The sequence below is a fragment of the Urocitellus parryii genome, unplaced genomic scaffold (genome assembly GCF_045843805.1).
Source record: "Urocitellus parryii isolate mUroPar1 unplaced genomic scaffold, mUroPar1.hap1 Scaffold_37, whole genome shotgun sequence".
Lineage (NCBI taxonomy): Eukaryota > Metazoa > Chordata > Mammalia > Rodentia > Sciuridae > Urocitellus > Urocitellus parryii.
Window position 1 is genome coordinate 8,525,040 of NW_027553327.1, and position 27,501 is coordinate 8,552,540.

Genomic DNA, 27,501 nt, shown 5'->3' on the forward strand with positions numbered 1-27,501 from the left:
GCAATTATGAGTGAAAATTGTCAATGAAATGAAATGTTTGAGAAACAGAAAGAAGCATGAGGAAAAAATGAAAATTTATCTAAAACATTTACAAATGCCCCTCTATATATGCAGGGGAATTGGATGCAGGACCATGAGGGTACTAAAATCTTCAGGACACAGAAATCTGAGGATTCATAAAATCCCTTATTAAAATGGCACAGTATTGGTAATAGCCTACACACATCTTCTCACATAATTTTAAAAAGCTTTAGATTATTTCTGATATCTAATACAATATACATGCTATGTAAGTAGTTGTAATATTGTGTAATTTAGAGAATGATGCAAAGAAGAGTTCTGTAAATGTTCAGTACAGATGTAGTTTTTTAAATATAGTCATATGTGTCTCAATGATGGAGATACATTCTGAAATATGCATCAATAGTAGAATTTGTCATTGTGTGGCTATAATAGAATGTACTTTCTCTAAGTAAAATTGTTAACATATCACTAGGCAACATAATATTATGGAACCACTGTTGTATATACATATACAATGATGACATTGACCACAAAATGGTTTTGAGACACTGTACTACATTTCTCATTGCTATAGGATTATTTATACTACTTAGTCAGTGGCTAACTGAGAAATCCTTGGGTGAATCCTTCACTCAATCCATTATATTTAATTTGTAAATCAACCCTCCCATGCTCCACTACAGTACTGGGAATTCAATGAAGTCAGAGATGTTTGTTCATCATTGTATTCATAGAGCCTGGAATAGAGTTTCACATAATATTTACTAAATAAAAATTAAGAATAAATTTTATTTACTAAATGGAATAAAATTTACTTGCTAAATAAAAATGAATGAATTAATAGTAAATTTTATTTGCTAAATAAGAATAAAATTCATTTGCCAAATAAAAATTAAGGAATGGATGAAGCAAAAAGCTACCAATGTACTACATCCTGTACTTTAGTATAATTAAATCAATCAATGAGTTCCTTAGGAATGATTATGTATTGCTTCCATTATTTTCTCTGTGAAAATTAATGCTGCAATTTGCATGCTCTTATTTCCATGAGTGGAAGTAATGGGTTAAAGTGCAAATGCATTTTAATTTACAATTGATAGTAGATGTTACCAAACTTTTAAGTGAAAATCTGAAGGCATTTCCAATTTTGGCCAGTAAGGTATGGAGTTAGTGTTTGCCTGCATCCCAGTAGCAAAAAGTATTATCATTATTTTTATCTTTTGTGTTTTTTTGAATATAGTATAATATTTTCTTTTAAATTTAATTTACATATTCTTTATTGGTAGTGAATATGAACATAGAATATTATTTGAAAAGCTTACAGTTAATAAAAACAAAACATATCTGAAGATGTATCTTCTTACCTGTTGAATTCTGAAAAAAGCATATTCACAGTTTCCTTTGTAGTTCTACACGAACAACTCCCTTCAGCATTTTTAGTAGATTTTGCTTCACATGTTAGCTACTCTATTTTATAGTACACTCGATTTATTATTTCATATTAATGAATTGGTTTATTATTCTATTTTCTTATACTTTATCCTACTTACTGTTTTCCAGCACATATTTTACCCTAATTGATAGTAGTATTACCATTTTTCCATTCCAGTTGATTGCATTTTCCTGAAGTCCTTGATATCATTTGTTGTCAAACGTTTTTTTTTAATCACTAATACTTGTATCTCTTGTATGAACTCCCAGAATTGGGTCTTCACTTTATTTTTTTTTTAGATATGGCAATGAGAAGAATTTGCACATATCATGTTTTAAAAAATTAAGGATTTGATGAAGTCAACATAAATTGCAGGGAAATATTCCAATGCAAAATGTTTTGCCTTTCAGTTGCATAAAACAGAAAGCAAAATAAAATTAACTTTGTGATCCTTTATTAATACCAGACCAAAATTCCAAGAAAATTGTGTCATTGCAACAGAAGAAAAATCAAATTTTAGTTCTGCATCAAATAAAACTTGACATTACTTTTAAAATATTATGAATAAACCATTTTAAATATTATCTATTATGGACCAAGACAAATATTGATTTTGCTAAATCTCATAATGTTTAAATTTATTTAGGTATTATCTCACATATTTTAGAGGACTTAGATATTTTAGGACAAAATTGTATTTTTAATAAAATATTTTCATATTAAGTTATTTGCCTAGATGAGTCATATACATGTATATAATTGTTAATTACAATAACTATTTTGTAGAGAAAACTATGAGGTGGATGATTATAAACTGTTATGGATCAGCATTTTGCAATAGATTAACCAAGTTTATGAATATATATTTCATACTCTTTTACAGCCATATGCTTCTTTATAATATATCTTTTTAATGTGGCAAAAATGAACATGCTTATTAACAAACTCAAGTATATAAACTTCTCAGACAAGCCATAAAAATAAGAGGCAAAGTACTATGTTACTTTAAATGCATGTTTTACTGTTTTATATTTTTAAGAACTGACCTAGCTATTATATTAGATATCAGCTAAGTAATGCCCAGTGATTAAATTAATCTAAATTAGGTAAAGGTTTTAAGTACCAATAGATCTTAGAAATTATTTTTAAGATCTTAGAAATTATTTTTAGTTTATTAAAAACATAACTACTCTTGAAATAAAATTCATCTGAGTGATTTAATTGGATAAGAAACAAATTTAAATTTCTTAGAATTGTAAATTTCTAATGTAATTCTTGCTAATATGATAAATATACTTATTAATTTAGGAAAAATATATCCAAATACAATAACAGCATATGTGGTAACATTAAAAAATCTAATAAGTGTAAAATCATTGTTATTTCCTTGAGCAATATTAAAACAATTCATTTGTAATTTAAATGTCAGAGTTCATTTAAATTATGCTATTTGATTTTTAAAGCATTGTAATTATTCTTCATATAAAAGACTTTTGAGTTGGGCACAGTGGTGCAGACATGTAATCCCAGCAATTCAGGAGGCTGAGGGAGGAGGTTCACAAGTTTGAGGCCAGACTGAGCAACTTAGCAAGATTCTAAGCAATTTATCAAGACCCTGTCTCAAAATGAAAACTAAAAATGGCTGGGCATGTCACTTAGTACCCTTGGGTTCAATCCACAGTACTGAAGAAAACTTTTCCAAAAAAATATTTTTTAATGTCTGAAAATTAAAATTTATATAAGCACTTATTTATCTCTGAGTTATGAGTCAATAAGAATACAACTTTCCAGATTTCCTTAAGAGGTTTTTATGATCTAATTTGTTTATACCATCTGGAATTCTAAAATAACAGCTCATTTATGCACATATATACACTCTTACCAAAGCTCTGCACCAATTTGTACTTATTTGTCTGTAGACTCTAACTCCCATCTAACTGAATGAAAGATTATAGGTTGATGTTGATCATGACAATGGAGTTTGCTGCATTTGGGGAAGTCAGAATATCTTACCTATTCTGATCAACTAACTTCAGCCTTAATATAGAAATGTGATGATATACATGAAGAACAGTTTAGAGAAAAAAATGTTGTTTTTTTTCCATTAAAAATGAATTCTATTAATTTTTTTAGATTTCTAAAAATCATTTTTGTTATTCATACTCCATGAATAGAATGATATCATTTTAATGGTAAATATAATAATAAAATGAAGATAATCATCTCTTTCTTGTAATACCAATCTCTAAGTTATTGGACATCATATACAAAGCATTTGGGGTTTTTATCTGTAATTATCAATACTGTAAAAGTAGGGGCAAATATGCAAAAAAAAAGCCAAAATATCTATTTTTTCAATTGTGCAATGAAGTGTGCTTAAAAGCCAATGCTCATTGTTTACTGTGTGTAGTATTTCATTTGAGATGGACCTTTGATATTTAAATTATTAATGTAATTTCCATTAAAATAATAAGCTTTTTTGCTATGCTCTCTTAAAATATTACAGACCTTGCTTTCTATGACATTAGAATAACTGGAAATTACTTTTTTCTATAGTGTCTTGGAAAATATTGATTAAAACTTATACCTGATATTCTAGTTTTATAAGTAAACCTCCAGTAATGAATGACTTTGAAAGGTAAACACAAGCGGGTGCCAAACCCTTTGCCATGCAGGACAGAAGTGGACAAGGGATTAATTTGGCACAAGTGTCCTTTTCGATACTTTATAACCTTAAATAACCTAAAAGTGTACCTCACTTCAAAGAAAGCCTTTGATGTGATGTTTCCTAGTATAACACAGGGAGCATCAAAGGCCCAATTCAGAAAAACTGGCTCTAAACTTGGCCAAAAGAAGACCCAGGACTTTGTCAATTCTGTTGAACATGAAAGCATATGCATTCATAAAACTTATGAACCAGCAAATTTGGAACTAGAAAACAACCAAATTCAATCCAAGAGACAACCTAATACAAGTCATCTGAAAATTCACAATTATATTTGTAAGTTAACCTGTGATGTGTTAATAGTGTATATTATTTTCTTCCCGGCAGTATCACATACTTTTTTTTTAATCTATTTAAGTTTACTGTCCAGTTATAAAGATTAAAAATACAAACTAAGTCATAACATCTTTGTTTTCCTGTATCCTTACCTCAAAACAGGGTAGTGTAATATCATCCTTAGTATTTATATATTTTCTACATAGCTACTATGATAGTGAAACTAAATGCAAAATGGGTGATATACTCTCGTATTTTTTCTACTTTTACACCAGATTGCTAAGAAGAATTAGTCCAAATTCCTCTTGTAATTTTGATTGTCTGCTGAAACCTGAGTATTCTTACAGGTATAATGGGAGTTTCTGATGAATGTATTTCCTCACAGTAGAGGAACTGGCTTCATATTTGCTGTTTACAGGTCCTAGGATATTGCACCCAAGTATCTGCATGACTCACTCCCTTTACTTTATTCAGGCACCTTCATCCCACTCCAGGTAAACACCACCAGGGCCACTCAGCCTTAGCCTCCTCATGATGCTACTTGGTTTTTCTTCCTAGCTTGTATTGCTACTTCACAATCTTACTGCATTGTTTTCTTTTTCTTCAAAATAATATGTAAGTTTGAGGAATTAAAAAAATGTTCTACTCTGCAATCCCCAACTACTGGAAAACTATTGTCACATAATATAGACTCAATAGCAATTTGTATAATGCATAAGTTAATAAATCTTAACACACATTATTATCTAGACAGGGACCTAATTTCAAAAGAGTGACAAGCAGCCTGTAGCTGCTTTCTTTTGATCTCTGAATAACATGCAGTTTCCAGGAGGACAAAATTATGACAATAGCAGGATTAGATTAAAAAGTTCAAGACTTGACACTTCAATGGAAAGATGCCTTACTTAAAAAGGTGGTATGTCCTGAAAGTGGAATAGGAAACCATATGCAGAACAGTTGATATAGTCTCTAACTTAATATTTTCTACTCTTACACCAGATTGCTAAAAAGGATTAGTCCAAATTTCTCTGATAATTTCAATTGTTTCCTGAAATCTGTCCATTTTTAAAACATTTGGTTTCATACTCCACTTTTAGGGAATCCTGCACTTTTATTTATTTATTTTTTGGGGGAGGAGGGTACTAGAGATTGAACTCAGGAGCACTCAACCACCCACTGAGCCACATCCCCAGCCCTATTTTGTATTTTATTTAGAGACAGGGTCTCACTGAGTTGCTTAGCACCTAGCTTTTGCTGAGGCTGGCTTTGAACTCATGATCCTCCTTCCTCAGCCTCTGGGATTACATGTGTGCACCACCATGTCCAGGGGTATACTGCCTTTTTAGAAGGGATTTGCTAACCTCATACACTGGTCATCAAAGCAGAATTGCTACACATTTTACATTATTTAAACATCACATTGCTCTGACAAAAAAAGTATATTATGGTAAAAAATGATATATTATTTTCTATTAGTTGTTTTAGTAGTTATTCATAGCTCTCAAACACAATGTGGCACTAATACGAGATTTTAGTAAACTATGTTTTATTTTGTTTATTTATTCAGTTTATTTTTTGGTACTAGAGACTGAGGCATTTACCCCCTGAGTCACATCTCCAGCCCTTCTTATTTTTCTTATTTTGAGACAGAGTCTTGCTGAGTTGCTTAGGACTTCACTAAGTTGCTGAGGTGGGATTTTAAGTCAGGATCCTCCTGCCTCAGCCCCGAGCTGCTGGGTTTCCATAAGAGGGCCATTGTGCCTAGCAGTTAACCAGATTTTCTCACAGACTTTACATAAAGAATTACCCATGCCATTGCCCCCCAAATTGCTTTTTATTTTAATCTTAGTGTAAATATTTTATAGTTAAATGGTTTTCAAAAAGAGGATGATGATGTCGTAGCTTTTAAATAAATTAAGCCAGCTGATAAATTTACAAATCGTATTTATAATTTAAGTCCATTTGGTTTATAAAAGATATCAGACCTCTGGAATATATTTTGTTGAGATGGACTTTGAAGTGAACTGAAAAACAAATGAATGACCATAGAAAACCACTCAGATAATAAAACCTTAAAATGGGTTTTTGGATAAGAAGAAATGGAGCTGTGTAGTCCTGATTCTATTTATCATTACCTTGAAAATACTTGTTTGAGGTTTTGTTGAATAAGTGTATTTTACAGCTATTATAATTTATATACTTTGATTTGCTTCTATTGCTTAAATCTTCAGAAGTCAAATAGGAGAAATACAACACCCAGTGTTTTTATGAATATGGTTGCAATGGAGAATATCTACTTTTTTTTCAAAGTGTTATTGTATTTATTTTTCTTTTTCAATTTGGAAAGCTTCAGGACATCAGCATCATATTCAAAAATCCTCAGATTAACAAACTGACTCAGATTATGATAATGTTATATCATTTTTTTCTTACGCACCAAATGTTCTCAGAGAAAATGATGGAATTACTTAAACCCCTAGGGAAAATGAACACATTCTAATTTCTTACTAAGATATTGCTCTCTTTATGTCATGCTGTCTTCACATTGAGAGGAAGATTGAATTTGGAATCAGATGGCTTAAAAATAATGCCCCATTTTAATGCAATTAGGAGCCTTCTAGGTAGAGCAGAGAACTCTAGCTTTTGAAAACAAAGGTTTAAAAAGTTCAAAGATAAATTTTATTTTCTTATTTTAAACAGTAAATTGAAAGATACAGATCATTGCTTGTTTTGGTGGTTCTAATTATTGAGACATCTGGCATTTTCTTCTTTTATTAGGTGGAAACTGTAACTCTGTATACTAAAATTCAATTATACACTTTAGTATTAAGAAGGTATTGTCTTAACCTATGGATGGATATTTTAATTTTATCAAAATAACATATTTCATATTAAATTGAATTATGTACTTCTATTTTACTAAAAGTATGATTATAAAAAAAGACACAAAGTGAATGACATATTACAATAAAGTGTACTAGGAAATTATTGAACTGGATCTTACAGGAACCAAAGTTGATTAACTTCTAGTCCTTAGGAACTATATTATTCCAAACACGGAAAATTACAACTAGTACTGGAAATTTTAGAATGAGAAAGCATATTATTTCAAATAATAGAAATTGCTGTTAGTATTAGAGAAATTTTAGGAAATTTAAGTAGATTCATTCTCACTGTGTGAATGAAAGATTGTCAAATTTATTACATTGTTTTCAATAAAATGAGTACCTGACTTTCAAAATATGATCATCTAGGATATTCAGAATGTTTTTAAACATGATTCGGAACCTACTACAAAGTAAAACAATACCAGCTCCCAAAAATACGGTAGTGAATAAGCTAAGAAAAGGTATCTATGTAGAAAAAATGAAACACAATTTTACATTACATTCTTTTATTTCATGTATATACAGTTTGCTAAAATATAAGAGTTTTTCTTGTCAAATTTTCACCAGTGCTATCATGAGTAGTTCAGAGACTCCCTGAATGTTTAGATAATTGGTGTCTTGGAAGCATCAAGAGGTGATAGTTAAAATCAAGGGGAAAACTATAAATAAAGGCAAATAAAGTAACTCAAAAACCATAATTATCTTTGATTCTTTAATGTACAAATGCACCTACCCACCACAGCTATCCTTGAACTGTGTGCTAATCAATAAAAGGGCAATACATTTTATGATGTTCTTCTGACATATTAATGAATGTTATTTTCAACATATCACAGGAGGAATAATTTGTGTAACATTATATTTTTCCACTTTCTGTTTTTGTAATCTGTTTCAATTATACACTTAATGTGTTTATTTTTAAAAACTAATAGGGAAAATATGTGAAGAGTATTAGCATCTGTTTACTAAGTCTATCTGATGCCTCCATCAGAAGGTAAAAATTGTTAGCAGCTGGAGGTACATGGTTTTCTCATCTACCTCATTTTATATACTTAATAAACATACTTTTAATGTAGACACATTTTAGCATAATGAAATAAGACTATATTCAGAATGTGAGAGCCCGATTATTATTACTATTTTAATCTTGTAACAGCACATTGTATTGCAAATATTTTCTGATTGCATCTTTTCTATTTTTACTTTAAAGTACCTTCTTTAGTATTGCTTAATAAAGCCTTTCTAAAAAAATACTGTACTTTCTATCTTTCCAACGTACATACATTATTGCATTTGAATCCTTTTCTGTGTTTAGAATATATTACTATGAGATCAGATTCTGGCATCAACTTTTGTTCTGCTACCGAATTAAAATACCATCTTTGCAATTATTTAATTCAAGCTTATTTGGGGCTGGATTTTCTTTTTACTTTCTACATTTTTTTTATTTCCATTGTTGGTTTTTATTGTCATTTTGTTATGTTTCCATTTAATATTTTGTGTGACTTCAATTCTCTTGAGTTGGGTAAGATGTATGATATGATCAGAATGTGTGTCACGTGAACCTGAAAAGAACTTGTATTCTGTTATTATTTGTTTGACTATTCATTCAATGTAAATTATGTAAAGATTTCTCATAACTTATCATGTTGTTCAGATCTTCTATAACCTTAATGTGTTAGGATCATTTGTTCTATTTATTGGTCATAAAAGATTGTTGCAATCTCCATTTATAATTGGGGTTTGTTCATTCCTCCATTTAGGCCTATTGTATTTTTTTCCTCAGGCATTTTTGGTGTTCATTTTACATATATGACACATTCAGAATAATTACATCTTTTAATTGAACTCTGTTATCATGTTATGTTTCTTTTTATAATGGTAACATTCCTTAGTCCGTATTCAGATTTATTATTAATATGTTCAGTCTGGCTTTCTTTTCATTAGTGCTTCATGATGCATTTTTTACAGCTTTTAATTTCAATATAGTATGTCTTTTTATTTGCCTTGAGGAAAACAAACCTAAGTCTTCTTGTATTTTTATCCAAGCTGATATTCCTTGACTTTTAATTAATATGTTTAAAGCACTTACATATGGTTAGTTATTGACATGCTTTAATTGCAATCTACATTTTGTTCAGTTCTTTACTATTTTTTAACTCTTTTTTGCAATTATTCTCCTCTTACAATGCCTTATGTTAGATCAATTAACTATTTTCATGACTTCCTTTGGTCTGCATTTTAGTTTGTTATTTTTATGACTTTTTAAATGTTTTTGATGGTTTCCCTTTGATTTACAACATATAAATTTAATGTGTCACTCACAACATTCAAATCATGCTTTTTGTTCTTTTATCTATAATACAAGGATTTACAACTTTAATTTATCCAATTTTTTAAATATTTCATTTTTTAGTTGTACATGGACAATATCTTTATTTTATTTTTAAGTGGTGATGAGGATCAAACCCAGGGCCTCGCACATGCTAGGCAAGCGCTCTACTGGTGAGCCAAGCCCTCTCCCATGTTTTGTACTATTTTTTTCTACATCATTTTCCCCTTCCCTTCTCCCACTGGTATTTAATTGCATATTTATCACACTCTTCTATGATGATCCATAGCTCTTGTATGTTCTCTTAACTTCTCCTCCTCCTATTTCTCTTCCTTCCACAGAGGTCTTACCCCTCTGCTAATGATAGAATTCTTTAATGGTCTAAACTGAGGATATTCTCCTGAATCTTTCCCAGGAACAACATTTTCCCAGGGTGCTGAAGATCCTTATCCATATTTTTAGAGTTAGCCAATATTTGACTCTCCTCTGGAATTTAAGTCTTTGTTCCATGAGGGACACAGGGATGATGGATGTAGGTGAGCCTCCACACCTTTCCTCCAGCAAATGATTCTTCTCAGGTGACTTCCTTGGGTCTCTTTTCCTGCTCTGTCTACCTTGAAAACGTTTGCTGATGTCTCTGGAATAGTGTCAGTCAAATGGAATGAATCCCTCTTCTTTTTGTGGCTTGCAGAGTTGAGTTCCTATCCTGCTAACTCACACTCAGTCTTCAGACATTCCTTAAAAAATTCAATGTGATTTGTTTTAATAGCTTACATGACATCTGCTGTCTGTTTAGGGTCAGCAAGGGCTCTCATCCCATCTCCTTTGGGAGGCACCTGTACTTTTATTTTTAGAATCTGTTTTTTTTTTTTTTAAGGGCTCGAAATACTGATATTATATCTGATGCTATTTAGGACAGACACCTTAGACCTTTGGCTTATCCAGGCTAACCCATCTTTGTTACCACATTGCTGAAATTTCTGTCATTTTCCCTGCTCACTCCCTACTCCCCAGTAGGCAGTGCACCCACCTCCCCCACCCCCGCTGTAACACATTTGTAATTAATTGTAATAATTGCCTCTTGAGGGACACAGAAAACAGTAATTGTGTAATACTGCATGATGGCTATTCTTTAGTCAACAGTTTTAACTGAAGTACCACAAACACCATAATTCTAGCAAGATACAGGGAATTTTTAAAGTTTTAATCATTTTGTGTTTATGATGTTTGAGTGAAAATAGCATTTTAATTTCTTTTAATTGAAATAAATTTCAATTCTTTATAATAATAGTGTTAATCATATATATACATATATATATACATACATAAATATATAGATTAAAACATTTATCACAATAAACTTTATTCGGAAAAAGCTTGAACAGTAAAATGTAAATAATGTTTAATTACAGTACTAACTGCCATTGAATGAATGATTAATTAGTACCAGGTGCTTTCTGGTTAATTAATTCTCACAATTCTCCTCATGTTACTCTCTGCACTTTACTGTGAAACAAATTTCCCAAGATGAAATGTAAAGCCCTACCTCTCTGACTATCCAGTAGGTACCATGCACTAATTACCTGTTTTGTTGATGTGCTTTTTTCTTTTGGGTGATGAGATCTTCCATATTTAGCTAACCATGTTCTTTCTTTGCATTTAGGATTTGATACCAGTATTTTGCCCATTTGCAAGGATTCACTTGGCTGGATGTTTAACAGACTCGATACAAACTATGACCTACTGCTGGACCAGTCAGAGCTGGGAGCATTTACCTTGATAAGAACGAACAGTGCACCAAGGCATTTTTCAATTCTTGTGACACATACAAGGACAGTTTGATATCAAACAATGAATGGTGCTACTGCTTCCAGAGACAGCAAGGTAAAAGATGAGTCACCTGTACATGCAAATAATAGACCTCCATTTCAAATTTTATGTAATCTTTCATGATGAAAGAAATAACCATACTCTGTGCCTTATTTATTTCACTAGATTTTTTTCTAATTTGTGTGTTTATAAAAAGAACCATAAGCAGGATGTTGAGCAAAGTAACTGCTAAAAATGCAAACATGCTAAGTGAGATGAAAAATGATAATTAATATTTTATATTAATGTACTTCATTATAGTTTCCATTATGAACCATCAAGAAGCACACAGAGATATGAGAACATAGATATTAAAAGTAATCATTAAAATTAATTTGCTATCTGCTTTGCCCATGGTGTAAAATAAATGTTTTTTTTTATCACTATACTGTGGAGTTTTAATGTTCTATTTTGTGATCATATTAAATGAGCTGAATGAACCACAGCATTTACCATAAAGTTATTTTTACTCATTTTTATTTTGAAATGACTAAGTCTTTCAACCTTTACAAAATAGTTCAGCCTTTCAAAAATTCACTAACAAAGACAGTGCTTCAATACTCTGGTAAAAATTAAGCAAGATGAAAAATTGAAATGCTGCTAGTTCCTTATATACCCTTCTTTATTAGGAATGCAAACCAAATGTAAATTTGGAAACATGTTACAGAATCAAAGGAATTAGCAATTTGTACCAAGTGAATACAGAGAAATAGATCTAAAGTTCACATCACAATGAAGTTTTGGGAAACTTAGAAGATAATGCTATGTATAATTCTGATGCTAATTTAAAAACCTTGAAAAAAGTTTAATGTGATACACCTGTTCTTGCAATGCTTTTTAAGATTTTTGAAAGCTAAGAGAATGAACAAGCTACTTTAAATTATGTCCATGTAGAAATATGAAAACATTTATCAGGATTTCCCTATCTAAATTACTTTTTAATATTTAGTGATAATTTTATAAGTAGAGATCAAATGATTATCCTTAAATTGCTAATCAGGATTATCTGAGTAGGGTAGCTTAACTGTTTGTAAACCATTTTAAAGCAAAGTTTAAAAAATGGATTTACTGTGTTAAAATTTTAATTGAATGCATACATAAACACATGTCAACTTTACTGCATATATGTACTCTAGGTCATTAAACACTCCTAAAAATCTAGGCAGGCTTCAGTGGCACATACCTGTGTGTGAGTGTGTGTGTATGTGTGACTATTATACACATTATATATTATGTTGTGACTATTTTGAATTTTCTATTTCTCTACAAATATCCCCTTTGAAATGATTGAGTTTGAAAAATGGACAAATGAGGAATTCCAAATTTATTTAAATGTTTTGTTTATTTTTAAAATCATGGTTTATCAGAAATTATGGTGTATTGTATCCTCTTTCTAAATTTCACATATATTTGGAGCATCTGGGTGACAATAGAAAGACCAAGGTACATTATCAACATTATTCAATATTAGAATTTATGAGTTTTTCTGACACATCTTAAAAGAAGTATCAACTTTTCCATAGATCATAATGCTAAATTATTTCTCTATATCTTAGCAACTCTTTTAAATGAGGGAAATTTCATCAATTGGTTAGAATTTCATTGCCAAGTCAGTTGATGCTTTAATAGTACATGATGGGAAATATTTTCATCATATAATTATTTTGCTGTTTTCTTTTTTCATCAAATTCAGTCATTCTAAGAAAAAACAAGATGATGGGAGAGTGATAAATCTCATCCCGGACACACAATCTATATGAACGTTTATCTGTATAAGTAAGGAATATAACACAACCAATATGTAATGTGTCTTCTAAAAGCATGTAAAGACTAAGTGAAGATTGATATCAAAAAAGTTACCCATTCTCTGTTTGACTAAAATCCTAAAGGTGACATTTTTAATGTCATTACAGACCCACCTTGCCAGACGGAGCTCAGGAATATTCAGAAGTGACAAGGGATAAAGAAACTCCTAGGTGAGTCATAGCTCATTCTTCTGAAGGCTTTATTGCTTACATAAATAACCCCAGGGAAACAGCAACATGAAATTAATATTAATCCAACAAAGATAGACTGCACTAAATTTCAGCAACAAAATTTATGAACTTTTTGGAAGCCATTAAACTTACTTTTATTACCTCACCTATTGAAAGATATTATGTCTGTTTTATTACCCTAATATAATGTTCATTTTGAAAGTTATTAAGTAAAAAGAGATTTAAACAATAATAAAGTTAAAACGTCAGCAGAAACTTCTAATTCTGTGGTTAATAATGTAAGAATTGATGGGTAGGGGCTGGGGATGTGGCTCAAGCGGTAGCGCGCTCGCCTGGCATGCGTGTGGCCTGGGTTCGATCCTCAGCACCACATACCAACAAAGATGTTGTGTCCGCTGAGAACTAAAAAATAAAATATTAAAAATTCTCTCTCTCTCTCTCTCTCTCTCTCTCTCTCTCTCTCTCTCTCTCTCTCTCTCTCCTCTCTCACTCTCTCTTAAAAAAAAAGAATTGATGGGTATACAGATAGATAAATATAGATATACACTCAGAGAGAATATATAAATCAAATATTTTAAAGATGGGGTGAAAAAAGCTGAGTGCCTCAGAGAAGTTTGACTGTATTCTTTAGTGTTTTCATGAGTATTTTTGGCTATGTTACTTTTAGCAATGGAATATATGTGTGGATGAATGGATAGGTAAACAGGTAGGTACATAGATAGACCAACATATAAATAGATAATTGCAAATTTTACCATGAGCCCCGAACTATTTGAATGTTTGGTAATCAAGACACCATCAAACCATTAACTTTGATTATCGTATGTTTCTTTAAGCTTGAACATTTTAAATAAATTCTTCTTAGAATAATGCTAAATTCTTAAAAATTTACAAAATTAGTACATAGTTACCAGAAATCCTTTACCCAACTTTTCCTAAAGATAACTTCTTGCATGCACCAAACAATCAGAACACATTTGTAAAAATCTAAGAAATTATTATTTCTATAATCCTGGCAGCTATAAGGGTCAGGTTTTACTTGGATTACACCAGTTTTGTCACAGTTTGTTCTTTTTTTTTTTTTTTTTTTGCATTTTGGTATATAAAGCAGGACAAAACTCAGGCAGTGTGTCTTTTAAGTATGCTAATACATTTGTCTACTTAGTGGCATGTAACTTAATTATGACTCTGGATCTAATTAATCTCTTTTACATTTTGATGAGCTATCTTTATAATTAAAATATATGTGTGTGTGTAAGTAAGTTTATATATATATATATATATATATATATATATATATATATATATATAAACAAACTAGCATATTTCTGTTATTAGTGTTCTCTTTCACTTTCAAAGTGAACTGGCATAAAATATATAAGAGTTTATGTCAAAAAAATGCTGTTTTAAAGTAGTAAATATTGGAAATTTGATTTTCTTATTTTTTGTGGCCTTAGATCCATTGAAAATGTTTCAAAGTTTTCCTTGTTGGAGATACTCCATCTGCTTCACTGAAAGATTAGTAGTTCAAATGAATTATAATTTATAAGTTTAAATCAACCACCTATTTATCATATCAAAATTGTAAAACTTATGGAGGGGGTAAAATTATGATCTAATATGGTATAAGAATAAATGATTTTCATATTCTAACTATATATTTAGGGTTTTTTTTTTAAAAAATAAAAATGATGTTTCCATCATAGAAAAAAAAAGTTCAGGAAAAAAAGAAAAGTTTCTAATTTTCTAGAACTCACATTCTTATGTTTAAGAATTTAGTGAGGAATATGACCATACTTATAAATTACTAACTAAACATTTATCTTTAGGAATATACCATATACTGTGCTATATATTATACAAATAGAAATAAATATCTCTTTCTGACCATTCCCACTAAACTGTGTTCTATAAGACTGAGTTTAAGAGATACTTATACAAAAATGAAAGTCAAGAGAACCCAAACATTTCCAAACAGAGGATATGGAAGTGTAGTTTTGAATGTATCCAATGATAATCTACACACATGCACACACACATGAGATGGAAGATATGTCATCTCCTCCAGTTTAAGAGAAGACTTCATATTGACGGCATATTTAAGTTGAGTCTTAAAATGAAACAATGAAGAAAAGAGATTCCAGTTGATATTAAAAGGCAGTGTGTAAAAAAGGTGAAAAAGCATCAAATTGAGTGGTAATAGCTACAAGGCATGAAAAGATCTTGAAAAAATATGAATGAAAACTTTGGAGAATGAAAATAGAAAGTTGTTAGTGATGAGATGATATAGGGTCTTGTACACCATATAAGTGCTCCCAATGATTGAATGTGAGCATAGCATCACATAGTAATGCTGTACTATACCACTGAAAACACTACACTTTGCAAAAATGAGGCATGTTTAAATGGTAGTTTCCTTAAAACAGGATATGAATCCATAAGTTTTAATCAGTTCCTATGGCAATGGCAGTGCCAGAACAGCAGAACACATACCTGTTTTCTTCTACAGGTGTCACTAGTATGTAGCCTGGAATACAGTGTCACTTCACCTGTGTATGTCTTAAGGCTTATTGGTAAAACACATACGTGCATTTGTGGGTGACTATGTGCATGTTTCACAGGACAGTACATCCCTCTGTGTGATGAAGATGGTTACTACAAGCCAACACAATGCCACGGCAGTGTTGGGCAGTGCTGGTGTGTGGACACATATGGAAATGAAGTCATAGGATCCAGAATAAAGGGGAAAGGTTATTTTAATAATTACCAATCACAGTAGTCAATACTGAGATCCTCATTAATTTGTCTAAGCACTTAATGAAGACCTGTCCTATGCAGACAGGTTAACTGCTATTTGACATACGTTATTTAGGAAAAGATAAAGAGTAAACAATGAAAGTAATCTCATTTAATCCTTAAATCCCTCTTCTACATTAATTTATTCTGTAACATTTTTAGTAGTTGTTGATTTTCTATTCTGTCCAATATGATTAGATTTCAGTGAGACATACTATTCAATAGCTATCTTATTTAATTTTAACATGTAGAGAATATTTCTTCATAATATGTAAGTTAAAGTGTTAGTACTACTAATTACTTCAGTTATCTGTGTTGCCAGTGGTGAATAAAATGTAATTTTTGTTGTAAATGAAAATTATATGAAGATGAATTAAAAGTGGACAAAAATTATTTTGGAATCATGGACTTGTGAGATTTCTTAGCATGCTATGATTAAGAATATGCAGGAAATGGGAAAATAGAAACATTTTCTTCATATAAGATGGAAATTTCAGTGTGTGATGATTTCAACCAATTCATAAACAATGAATTTTATTAATTGGATTTGTTATAATTAGATACCAAAAAATTATAAGAATTAATATCCAGAAGAGGTAAAAATGAAGACACACTGGCATTTAAGAAGTTGAAAAGTGAATACATACTGAGATATAAATGGGCATTATTACCTCCAGAAAAATTATTAGCTATTTCTAAAATATTTTTTAAAAAATAATTTAATAAATATTTCCTTTGTCAAAGTAACAAATTCCCACCAACTTAGTGGCTCGGTCTACAGAAATTTGTCATCTTGCCAATCTGTCTGTCACGAGTAGATATCGGGTCTGTCTCACTAAGCTGAACATCACAGTATCAGCAGGGTTGTGCTCCTTTTGAGACTCTTGAGGAAAACCAATCTCCTTATCTTTCCTGCCTTCTAGAAGTCACACACATTCCTTATCTCAAGGAGACTTACCTCCAAATTAAAACTAACTTTGCATCTCTTTGTCCATTCTTCTGTAGTCATGTCTCCTTCTGACACCATCTGGGAAATGTTCATTGATTTTAAGGACCCAACTGACAGTTGGGGTCTTCATGTATAAACTGGGAAAATCTCCCCATTTCCAGTTATAAGGACCTAATCACATTTGCAAAGTTCCATTTCCATTTAAGTTATTATCTGTAGGTTCTAGGGATCATGAAGTAAATATTCGGGGGAGGGGAACAATTATTCCGCAACCACACTTATAGAAGAAATTTTAAGCACTTTAAGATTCAATATGTCATGTGAACTTCTATAAAAAAAAAGAATGAGATCAAAATTACTGAACTAGAAATCTTATATAGCATACCTCAACAATAATTTTGCTATTAGCACACAAATTTTAAAAAATGATAAAGTTTAACATGTAACAGTTTATCAAATAACTGATTTATTTCTCATCTTCATTAAAGTGATGAGCAAATTAAAAATTTATTAATTTTCCTATTTTTCATTAGTATTTTATCTCTTGTATATATATCACCCCAATACTCAGTCAAAATAAATATAATGCTTACTTATTTTTAGCTATAGATTTTGAGATCTCTGGAGATTTTGCAAGTGGAGATTTTAATGACTGGACCTATGATGAAGAAGATGAAGATGACATCATCACTGATAAAGATGAAATTGAAGATGATGACGAAGATGAAGGGGATGATGATGATGATGGCGATGACCATGATGGATACATTTGATTAATGGCAGTTGAGGTCAATAAATTGCACATTTGTAATATTGACAAAGTGATTGCTTATGGAGAATTACCTTGTTGCCCCAAAACAAAATTATTTCAAACCTCATATATATTTTGTATAATTATTTCAAATATGGCACGAAAAGTCATAGAAATTTATGTTGAAATAAGAATTATTTACTTTGAGTTTTTGTATGTCTTAGAGAAAAAGAGAACATATATGCAGTATAGCCAGACAAAGGAAAGTGATGGAGAGCTAGTAAAATAAAGTCTGAATAAGAACAAATTTTGCAAATGTTCCATAAAAATAACAACGAATGAGTGCTTGGGATGATGAGTGTTTTGTTTTCTGAAACCCCAGCTTAAATTTACAACTTATAGTGATCTGATCCCCAAGGATTTTATAAAATTATGCATGATCCAGATCTTTCCAAAGTAGCATCAGAGTAAAAGAGAGACCACATGGTAAAACAAAGTGACCATTGTAGAATCTTATTAAGTTGTTTATGTTAACAGTGACATTTTTAATTATGAAGTTATTCTGGATATGGTAGGATATTTTATAAAATGGCAAGTATGGAAAACCACAGATTCTTGAATGTTAGAAATTTAGTTGTCCTTTCTAATTTTTATTTTAAACTGAATGGCAGTCTTACACACACACACACACACACACACATATATATATATATAATATTCTTAAGCAGCATGACTTTTAGATTTCTGTCTTTCTGACCAGCAATTTAGGGTACAGAATTCAGGAAGACAAAAGGAAAGATTCATTTTAACCATATTTTCACTAAAAGTTTTTCATTTGCCCCCAAGGTCAAATTTGAAATTCTTAATTCTAATTTTATGTTCTATTTTAGATAAATATTTGCATTTACTCTTAGAATTTTGCCATTTTTGTTCATAGTGCTGAAGCTTAGAGAACATATTGTATGGTGCCTTGCAAAAAGAAATAGAAAGGATTAGCATGCATACCAATATAGGGTATTAGGCAATATTTAAGCACACCTAATTAACAAATTAATACCAGTAAAGGTACTGCTGCTGGAATGAAGAAAATGGAATATCTTTCTTTCTTTTTTTCTATTGTTACAGAATTACCATGTGGACTGGTTTATAATAATTGTGTGGAGTGGCATTTAAGATTTAACTGTAACAAAAATTACTTTAATTGCTATATTTAAGTTAGCATGTTAATTAATTGTGTAGACATTTTGGCACACCATCACATTTAAGTATATCAAACCAATGGTTTTGTGCCCATAATAAAAAAAAGGAAAAATCCTGTTGAATATTACACATTGATATCTTTAATTTCAACAGTGGGTTAACTGTTTTCCTGGTATACTATTCATTGAAAGCAAAATTGGTGGATTCTTTCTATTTAATTTATACACTAAATAAAAACTTTAATGTTGAACTTACCTAATATTTAAAGTATAATGCATTTTCTTTTCTACTGTTTATGTATAGTTTACAAAATAAAGAATCTTGTAACCAAATCAACTGTTCCCTAATGATTTTTCTGGAGTATACATGGTAGTATGAAGGATCCATAATCTATTCCCTGATTTTTAAAATGAACATATCACAAATTAGTTTGGGAAGTTTTCTGTGGTTTTTGAATTTCAAAACCAGAGCTCTTGACATCTTGAATATTGTTTTTCAATGTATGCCCAAAGTGATTTTTATTGTTGGTTTGTCTTATTTTGTTACATTTGTCATATATTGCAAAGTAAATAATTTTCTTTGTTAAAGCAGTATTTTTAAACCCATTTTTTTGTGGTATCAAACAATATATTTAGCTACATTTCTAGCATTTTCAAGACTGTCAGATAGCCTTGTCTCTTTTACAAAAATATAGGCATAACAGAATACAACTGTGGTTTGGTTGAGGTAAGATCAAAACAACAATTCTACCCACACATTTAATAAATTAATTCAAAATAACAGACATGGTGCTCTTGAAGTTAAACTATTTTCTAAATTGTCTCTTTTCAGACTCTCAGGAAAGAAACTAATTCAACAGAAAATATTAAACTGAAACATTAACATGAATGAACTTTATATACATCATTTTATGTACAAAATACACTTGTATATATGTATATAAAATTTCTATCTGTGGCGAACTTTAGATCTCATGATCATACTTCATTTTAAATATTTCTCCTCAAAATAATTGTACTTTTATATTTTTCATAAAAGTATAAATGCTGGGCAACTGTGGTAAGCTAGTCATGCTTCTCAACACTAGAGATTCATCAGTGAACCTATAGTCTTGCAGTTAATATTCTAGTTTGAAGTACAGACAATAAGTCTATTTCCATTTCACAACACAATGTAGTTGATGCTCCAATAGAATAAATCCAACAGACTTTTTTCCCTAGATTTAATTTAAATAGAACAAGATATTTTGAATCCAATTAAAACTCCTTAATACTAATCCAAAATCCTAAGGGACAATTTTCAATTAAAAAAAATTAACTACCCTAATATTTTGTTCTTCTTTAAGTTGATTCTGATTAATAGGCATGAAACCATGCTAAGGTGAGACATCAAGCAACATTATTCCAGTGTTATTTTGGAAAAGACACATGCAAGTCAAAAACTGCAGGATATTCAGGATCACAACAAATTAAAAATTAACACTGATGAAAATAGTAGAAAAGAAAAAATATCAATTGATTCTGATATATCACAAATCTAACATATAAAGTTATAAATGCTTTCTTATTTTTTATAGACAGCACAAACATTTACATATGCTGCATAATACCATTTGGAGAATTAAGCTTAAAATAAACATAAAACATTTTAATATTGATCAAAATGATATGCAGTCTAAGGCAAACCGTGTTTCTGACAATCATTTAATAAAATAATATCCAAGAATCCATAACCAAGAATATCCTAATTAATTAGTAAGACAAATATTAAAAGGGTATGCATTTTTTATATTAACCTAAAGAAGATATGAAAATAACTCATAAACATTGATCCTGTTTAATTAAAGCAATGGCTCATTTAAAGCCAGTTTAGAAGATTGCAAAAATAAACAACTGATTCATAACAAATATTTTGATGAATTGTTTATATGAAATCAATACCTCAGCTACATGCAGCAGGTCATTCAGGACCTTGTACACAGATCACTTTTTGAGATGCCTAATAACAGAAGAAAACATGTAGAACCAAACCAAACCAAACAGAACCTCTAAAGAAAGTGAGTTTATTTTGCCTGTTTTATACTCACACATTTACACACCTGATTAGTCCATTTTTTTTCTTGCAGTTAAGAAAAAATAACTGAACTGACTCACATTTATTTCTCTTATCTCTTGTTCAGTATGAATAAAAAGAACTGGACTGTATCACAGGTTTTTCAATTGAAATAAAAGGAAAAAACATAAGTCTAGCATATTTAAGTGCATGAAGATGTAAATAGCTGATGATGATGTGAATTCCCTGCAGGTTATTCTTTTCAACATTGTTTTAAACATAATAGTTGACACTGAGGTGAATATAATGGAAGAAGACATTTTTATTCCTTCTAGTACACATTTTTTATACTAAACATTATTAGCTTTTTACTCATCTTTAAAATATTTTATGAATTATAGCTTGACTTCATAAAATCTTTATCAATATTTGAGTCAATTTACACCTCAAAGAGAGCATCTTAAGCATTAACTCTCTACAGTATATATGTCATCCCTCCTGGGGCAAGGCAATTTGAAAAAGTCTTTCTGTATGATGATTGTTTTCTCTGCTCAGTTGTGTATAATTTTTTCTATCTTTGTGGAATTTCTCTGTGTCCTTATACTAAGCTAGCAAAATTAGGATAAATCAGTACATAATAAAACATGATTTAAAGTGACATAGTAAAAAGCTGTAGTTGAAAAATCTAGTTGAAAACAATAAGAAAAAAATAATAAACTTATATAATTATACCCATATTCACTTAGTTCAAAGGCATCCTTTAGAATTTATTTTTAATATATTTGTAATGATAAGTCACCTTCTTGATATTTAGAAGCATAAACAAACACACACTTGGGTTTAGAGTCTTGCCATGTCATGCATTTCTCACTTATTGAATGCAGTTTAATGTATTAATCCTGTAGGTTATCTGTGAAGGTTACATGTGATACAAATTCAAATCAAGAACTTCTTTGTCACTTATTTGGTTGGCACTGTTAATTTTTTTTCAAGTCTTTAAAATAGGTTAGTAAAATTAGTCTTACTGAAGTTTGTAAGACATACTTCCAAAATTATCTTTTTTTCCAGTTTTGTTTATCCAAATAAATTACTTAGCTTATAATACACTTATATAACAAAAAAGTATCATAAATAGTGCTTGCATCATAGGCTCAGTCTGAAGATAAAATGAATTAAGTCATGGTATCTGGAACACAGTAAATACCAAATAATTGCAATTTGTATTGCTACATGTAGAAGTGTGGTATTCAAAATCACATTAAGAAATGAAAAAATTAATTCCAAACTTGAAAGGCTTAGTGTTAGATTTAACAAGAATTTCTTAATTGTTAATAAGTATATTGTGTACTTTTGCTATATGTACTGTACATTGAATGGTACATATATTAAATACACACAGTGATCCAATAGCTGTGTACTTTTTCTCTTGCATTAAAGATAAAGATTTTCAGAAATCACTGGCACTAACATCCATGTCCCCTCTCCTTCCTTGGCATATGAGGCAACATCCTTTTTTTCCCTAATCAGGTTGAGGTCTTACAATAGTTTTGACCAAAAGTCAGCTGAAGTAACTTGTGTGTTGACTGGAAGGGCAGATCACAACCACCGGTTTATATACAGTTGGGATTAGTGACAAGCTGTGTGTTTAACCTGCCTTCCCAGTTACACTGTCATTTCATATAGTCATGCTACTTCTATATTTAAAATTGCTACCATTACATAAACCTTATTCCTTATTCTTATGTAACATACAACATATTTTGAAAGTCAAAATTCTCCAAAGTGAAGCACTGGCACTAGTTAATATACTTATTTTGGGGTGGGGGGTGGTGCTAGGGATTGAACGTAGCGCCTTATGCATGCAAGGCAAGCACTCTACAAACTGAGCTATATCCCCAAACCCCAATATACTTATTACGGAAGGAATTTATATAGCAGTACAGGAACAGCAGTTTATAGAGCCAAATCATTGAACTCAGTCTTGTATTGCTTTCTGACATTGTACAAACTCTCAACTTACTTTACTTCAATTTATTCATATAAAAAATAAAAATAGCATTAAGATTTATTTCATAACTTCATGGTGGAGGTTCAAAGAGAATCCTAATAAAATATCAAACTCAAAAACTTAGCTATATTATTAAAAAAAAAAACTAAGAAAAAAGAGTATGCATAGTGGTAAAAACCTTTGGCATGCAGTTGGACTCCTGGGTCTTGATATTGGCTCTGTGGCTCACAGACATTAGGCAAGTTACTTCTCATCTTTGTGGATCAGTTGTTTCATCAGTAAAAGAGATAAGATATTAATTCCTATGTCACTGTAAGACTATGGGAATTAACACACACACACACACACACACACACACACACACACACACGCACACACACACAAAAAAAAAACCCACTTAAACAGTACCTGGCTACTTAATAAGCACTAACTAATAGTAACTATTAAGAAAAGAAGAAGAAAAGAAAAATCTATGAACAACTTTACATAGAATCATCACATTTTTCTTTTCAAATGAGAATACAGAGAGTATTATCTTGGTTTCTTTATAGGAAAACTATTCTAGGTAAATTAGATGACCTCTAAAAGTCACCAGGGACATCAATGTAGAAACCAAAGTACAAACTCAGCACCAACTCACTCACTCACTTCCTTCCTTCCTTCCTTCCTTCCTTCCTTCCTTCCTTCCTTCCTTCCTTCCTCCCCCTCTTTCTTTATTTTGTATGTGTGATTTGGGGGATGGAACCTAGGGCCTCACCATTGGAACACAAGCACTCTAGTGTTGAGATGCACCCCCAGGCATCTCAGTACTGTATCATGTTAACTATCTTTTATTTTCTCACAAAAGTTCTCTCTTAAAAATGTACTTTTTATTGAAGGGATAAACTTTCAGACATTGATTATCTACAGTTTAAGATATCCTTTCCAAAAGAATAGGTGTTTATAAAAATTTCTTAATATAATCTTTCTATATCAGTAATTCTTGGTGTGTTTTCGATTGGGTTGTCAAATAATACTAACTTTCATGAGAGATTTTAGCCCCTTTGAAGGTAAGATTTAGAAATGCCTGCATTGAAATAAAAACAATAATTAGATTCTGTAAATCTGTTTCAGAATTTAGCAGAGGTTGCACTAAATTGTCATTTTGAATTTAGACTAAAAATCATAAATTTTGTGGAAAGCTTTAAAAATAACATTTTGTGGGAGGAGAAAAAAGTAGAGGTAGAAACAATAGGGGACAGACAGATGATGAGAATGATGGAACATGAGGTTAAGGGGATTGATTATTCTATAAAATGGGGCTATGATGTGCTGACCTCCACATGCTGTCTTTTTCAAGAAGCAAGTTACCTGCAGCTCTGTCTGTCTTAAATAGACAGGATATATCACATTCCTCAACAAACTACTTGTTATCTGCAGGAGAAATGTAGGCTCCAAATATTGTCAATAAGAGGCACCCAAGTTATCCTGGAGGGGGAGACTTTCATGACCCTTTTCATACATCAAATCCCAAAATTCATGAAGATAAGAATAATTCCTCCTAACCATAAACCCTGTAAGGATTTATAGTTAAAAATCCAATTAGAACTGGTCAGCATGAGTCAAAGTGACCTAGAGGGCTCATGGTAGTGGGGAGTTGAAAGTCTGATGTCATCCTGCTGTCAGTCAAAAGGCAAGAGGCAGACCTGGGTAGGACTCTCTGGTAACTTCTCTGGGATCCCCAATAAAATTGGAATGCAGGAGATGCACACTCTCTTCTTTCGTGGGGACCCACTCTCTCCATTGAGATTGTCCCCTTTCTCTCTTCCCTGTGCCTTTAATAAATTCATTCCTTTTACTCTGAGCAACATGTCATAAATCTTTCTGACTTGATTGCAAGAATAGGACCTTGAATCGGGGGTTGAAGCAAGGAGTCTTTGCACTGCCTTCATTTCCCAGAGCGCCCCAGCCCTGTAACTGAACTGTGAGAAGTATGGAGCATACACTTTAAATCTTTGAGCAACCTCAAAAAAAATGTAAGTCCGTGACATTAATCATTTTACACTTGTAAACAAATTGAAAACTTTTATTTTATCATATGAATAAATATTAGTATGGAAGTCTGCCATTATTGTTAAGCTAATTCTGAGTTTAATTTAGCCAGATACAATTTTTTATATGACATGTAAATATTTAACATTTTTTCTCTTTTAGGATAATGCATTCCAGGTGTTCATCATTTTCACTCTAAACAAGAGACACTTTTTCTGAACTAACTTAACCATCTAGAGAAAGACAGATAGGAGATAAGGGGGAAAATACCCATTACTGTAGGATAAATTTGTGGAGAAATGAACAGATAGAAACCTTTAAATTGGACCTCACTTTGTTCTTATAAATTAAAATGACATCAATAAATTATATATGGTAATGGTAAATTATTTGTCTGGGTTGGTCCAGGCAGCCCTGTAAATCATAGACGGTAGAGGCTATTGGCTTATGAATCAAAATATATATTTGAAAGACCTCAGCTTTAATAAGAGGAGTAGTGAGTATCCCTGTCACTCTTGGTTCAATTTCTGAAATGTGTGATTATTTGAATAAAATGTTGTTTTCATGTGAATCCTTTAGTCTTATATTTCACTGGGGTTCCTTAAAAGGGCCACTATTTGAAATAAAACTGCCTCTTGATTATTTAAAATTAGGTGAAGTACATAAGAATTAATGAGGTTAAGGAGACTTCAGGTTAATAACCATATATGCCTGACATTGAATACTTTAAAAATATTCCAGGCTTACAAAGACATTTTTAAATTAATTCACTCAGGCTTCTAGGCAGGTGAGAATAAAATGATCACTTGCCTATGAAAAGAATCTGATCATTTACCCAGGATTCTATTTCAAATTAGCTTTACAAGACCTTGCTCTTCTTTTTGTCAACTAAATATTCATTTGTGCTTTGATCCCATTTAAAGGAATAGCAAAACATTGGGTATCAAATAAGCCTAGGCAAATATCCCTTAGGAATGTTCAATGGGTACCAAATTACTGTGAACAGTTTCTATTTGTGCCTATGATTATCCCTATTAGGAAGTGACTTTGTAACTGGTCTTAGCTACATAATGATACATTCTCTAGTTTGATGACAGGAACATTTGCAGTTCAAAATTTTGCAAGGTGGAAACACAGCAGATATAGCCATTTGGTTATATTCTTCTCTGCATGGCTACCATGTGAGTCCCTTTTATGCCAAGTAAGACATTGTCATGTTTTATCAGCAAAAACAACTTCCCTCTGCCCTTGCAGTGCCTCAGGGGAATTAATTTTAACACTGGACTTTGATGGGTCCATTCAAAGAGCTGTTCATTTAAAACATGGTCTTCGATATGCTGTAAGGGAGATCTGTTAAACATTTATAAATATCACAGCTTCTATTTTAATTCCTCATGCTAATGAGAGAAAATGACAAATAATAAAGCCCAAAATGAAAATTAAATTTATGTAATAGATGTCACACACTATTGCTGTAGTACTTAGTTAAAAATATAGCATCTCTATTAATCCCTTTCAAAGACATTGCTATGGCATTATCCAAGCCTGCACTATTACAGATGTGACTATCCATGGGTTTCTAATGCTTCAAGCCATATTGTGTTTTTCCCTTCTCTTATATTCATATTTCTGACATTTGGGGAAACACATAACATATTAAAGGAGAGAGGTCACAAGTCGGTCCATTTTACACTTGTCAGTGTCCAGACAAGTGTCACATACATGATGGACCTAGGGAAATTTCATTGAATTTTCATGAATCTTTCAATCCTAGAAACCCAATAACATATATCTTCAAACAAATAGCCATATAAATGGAACTATCCATGTAAAAATAAACCTCTGAAGAGTATGTCTTAGTAGGGAGAAAAACTAAGGAATTGAATGAATAGTGACATCTCATCCCCTAAAGATGAAAAGAAAGCAGTTGAGTCTCTGAGGTCAGAGATGAACAGCAAACAAAAGTAAGGTTGTGACTAACCCAAAAAGTCATGCTCCCTAGACTTAGCACAAATATCTGCACAGCACCAAGAGCTACTGAAATGAAATCAGCCATCTTATCAAGTTACATATTCATGGACCTTTTGACCCCTTTTCAACTTTAGCCAAAACCTTTGTCATAACCTTCCCCAAAATGTATACAAAGTCACCCTTTATGCTGATGTATCATG

The 27,501-nt window shown here is 31.2% G+C and overlaps 1 pseudogene; it reads left to right on the forward strand.

Moving 5' to 3' along the window:
- The window catches only part of LOC144252185 (testican-3-like), a 165,021-nt pseudogene extending 146,960 nt beyond the window's left edge, over positions 1 to 18,061 (forward strand).
- The last annotated feature ends 9,440 nt before the right edge of the window (positions 18,062 to 27,501 follow it).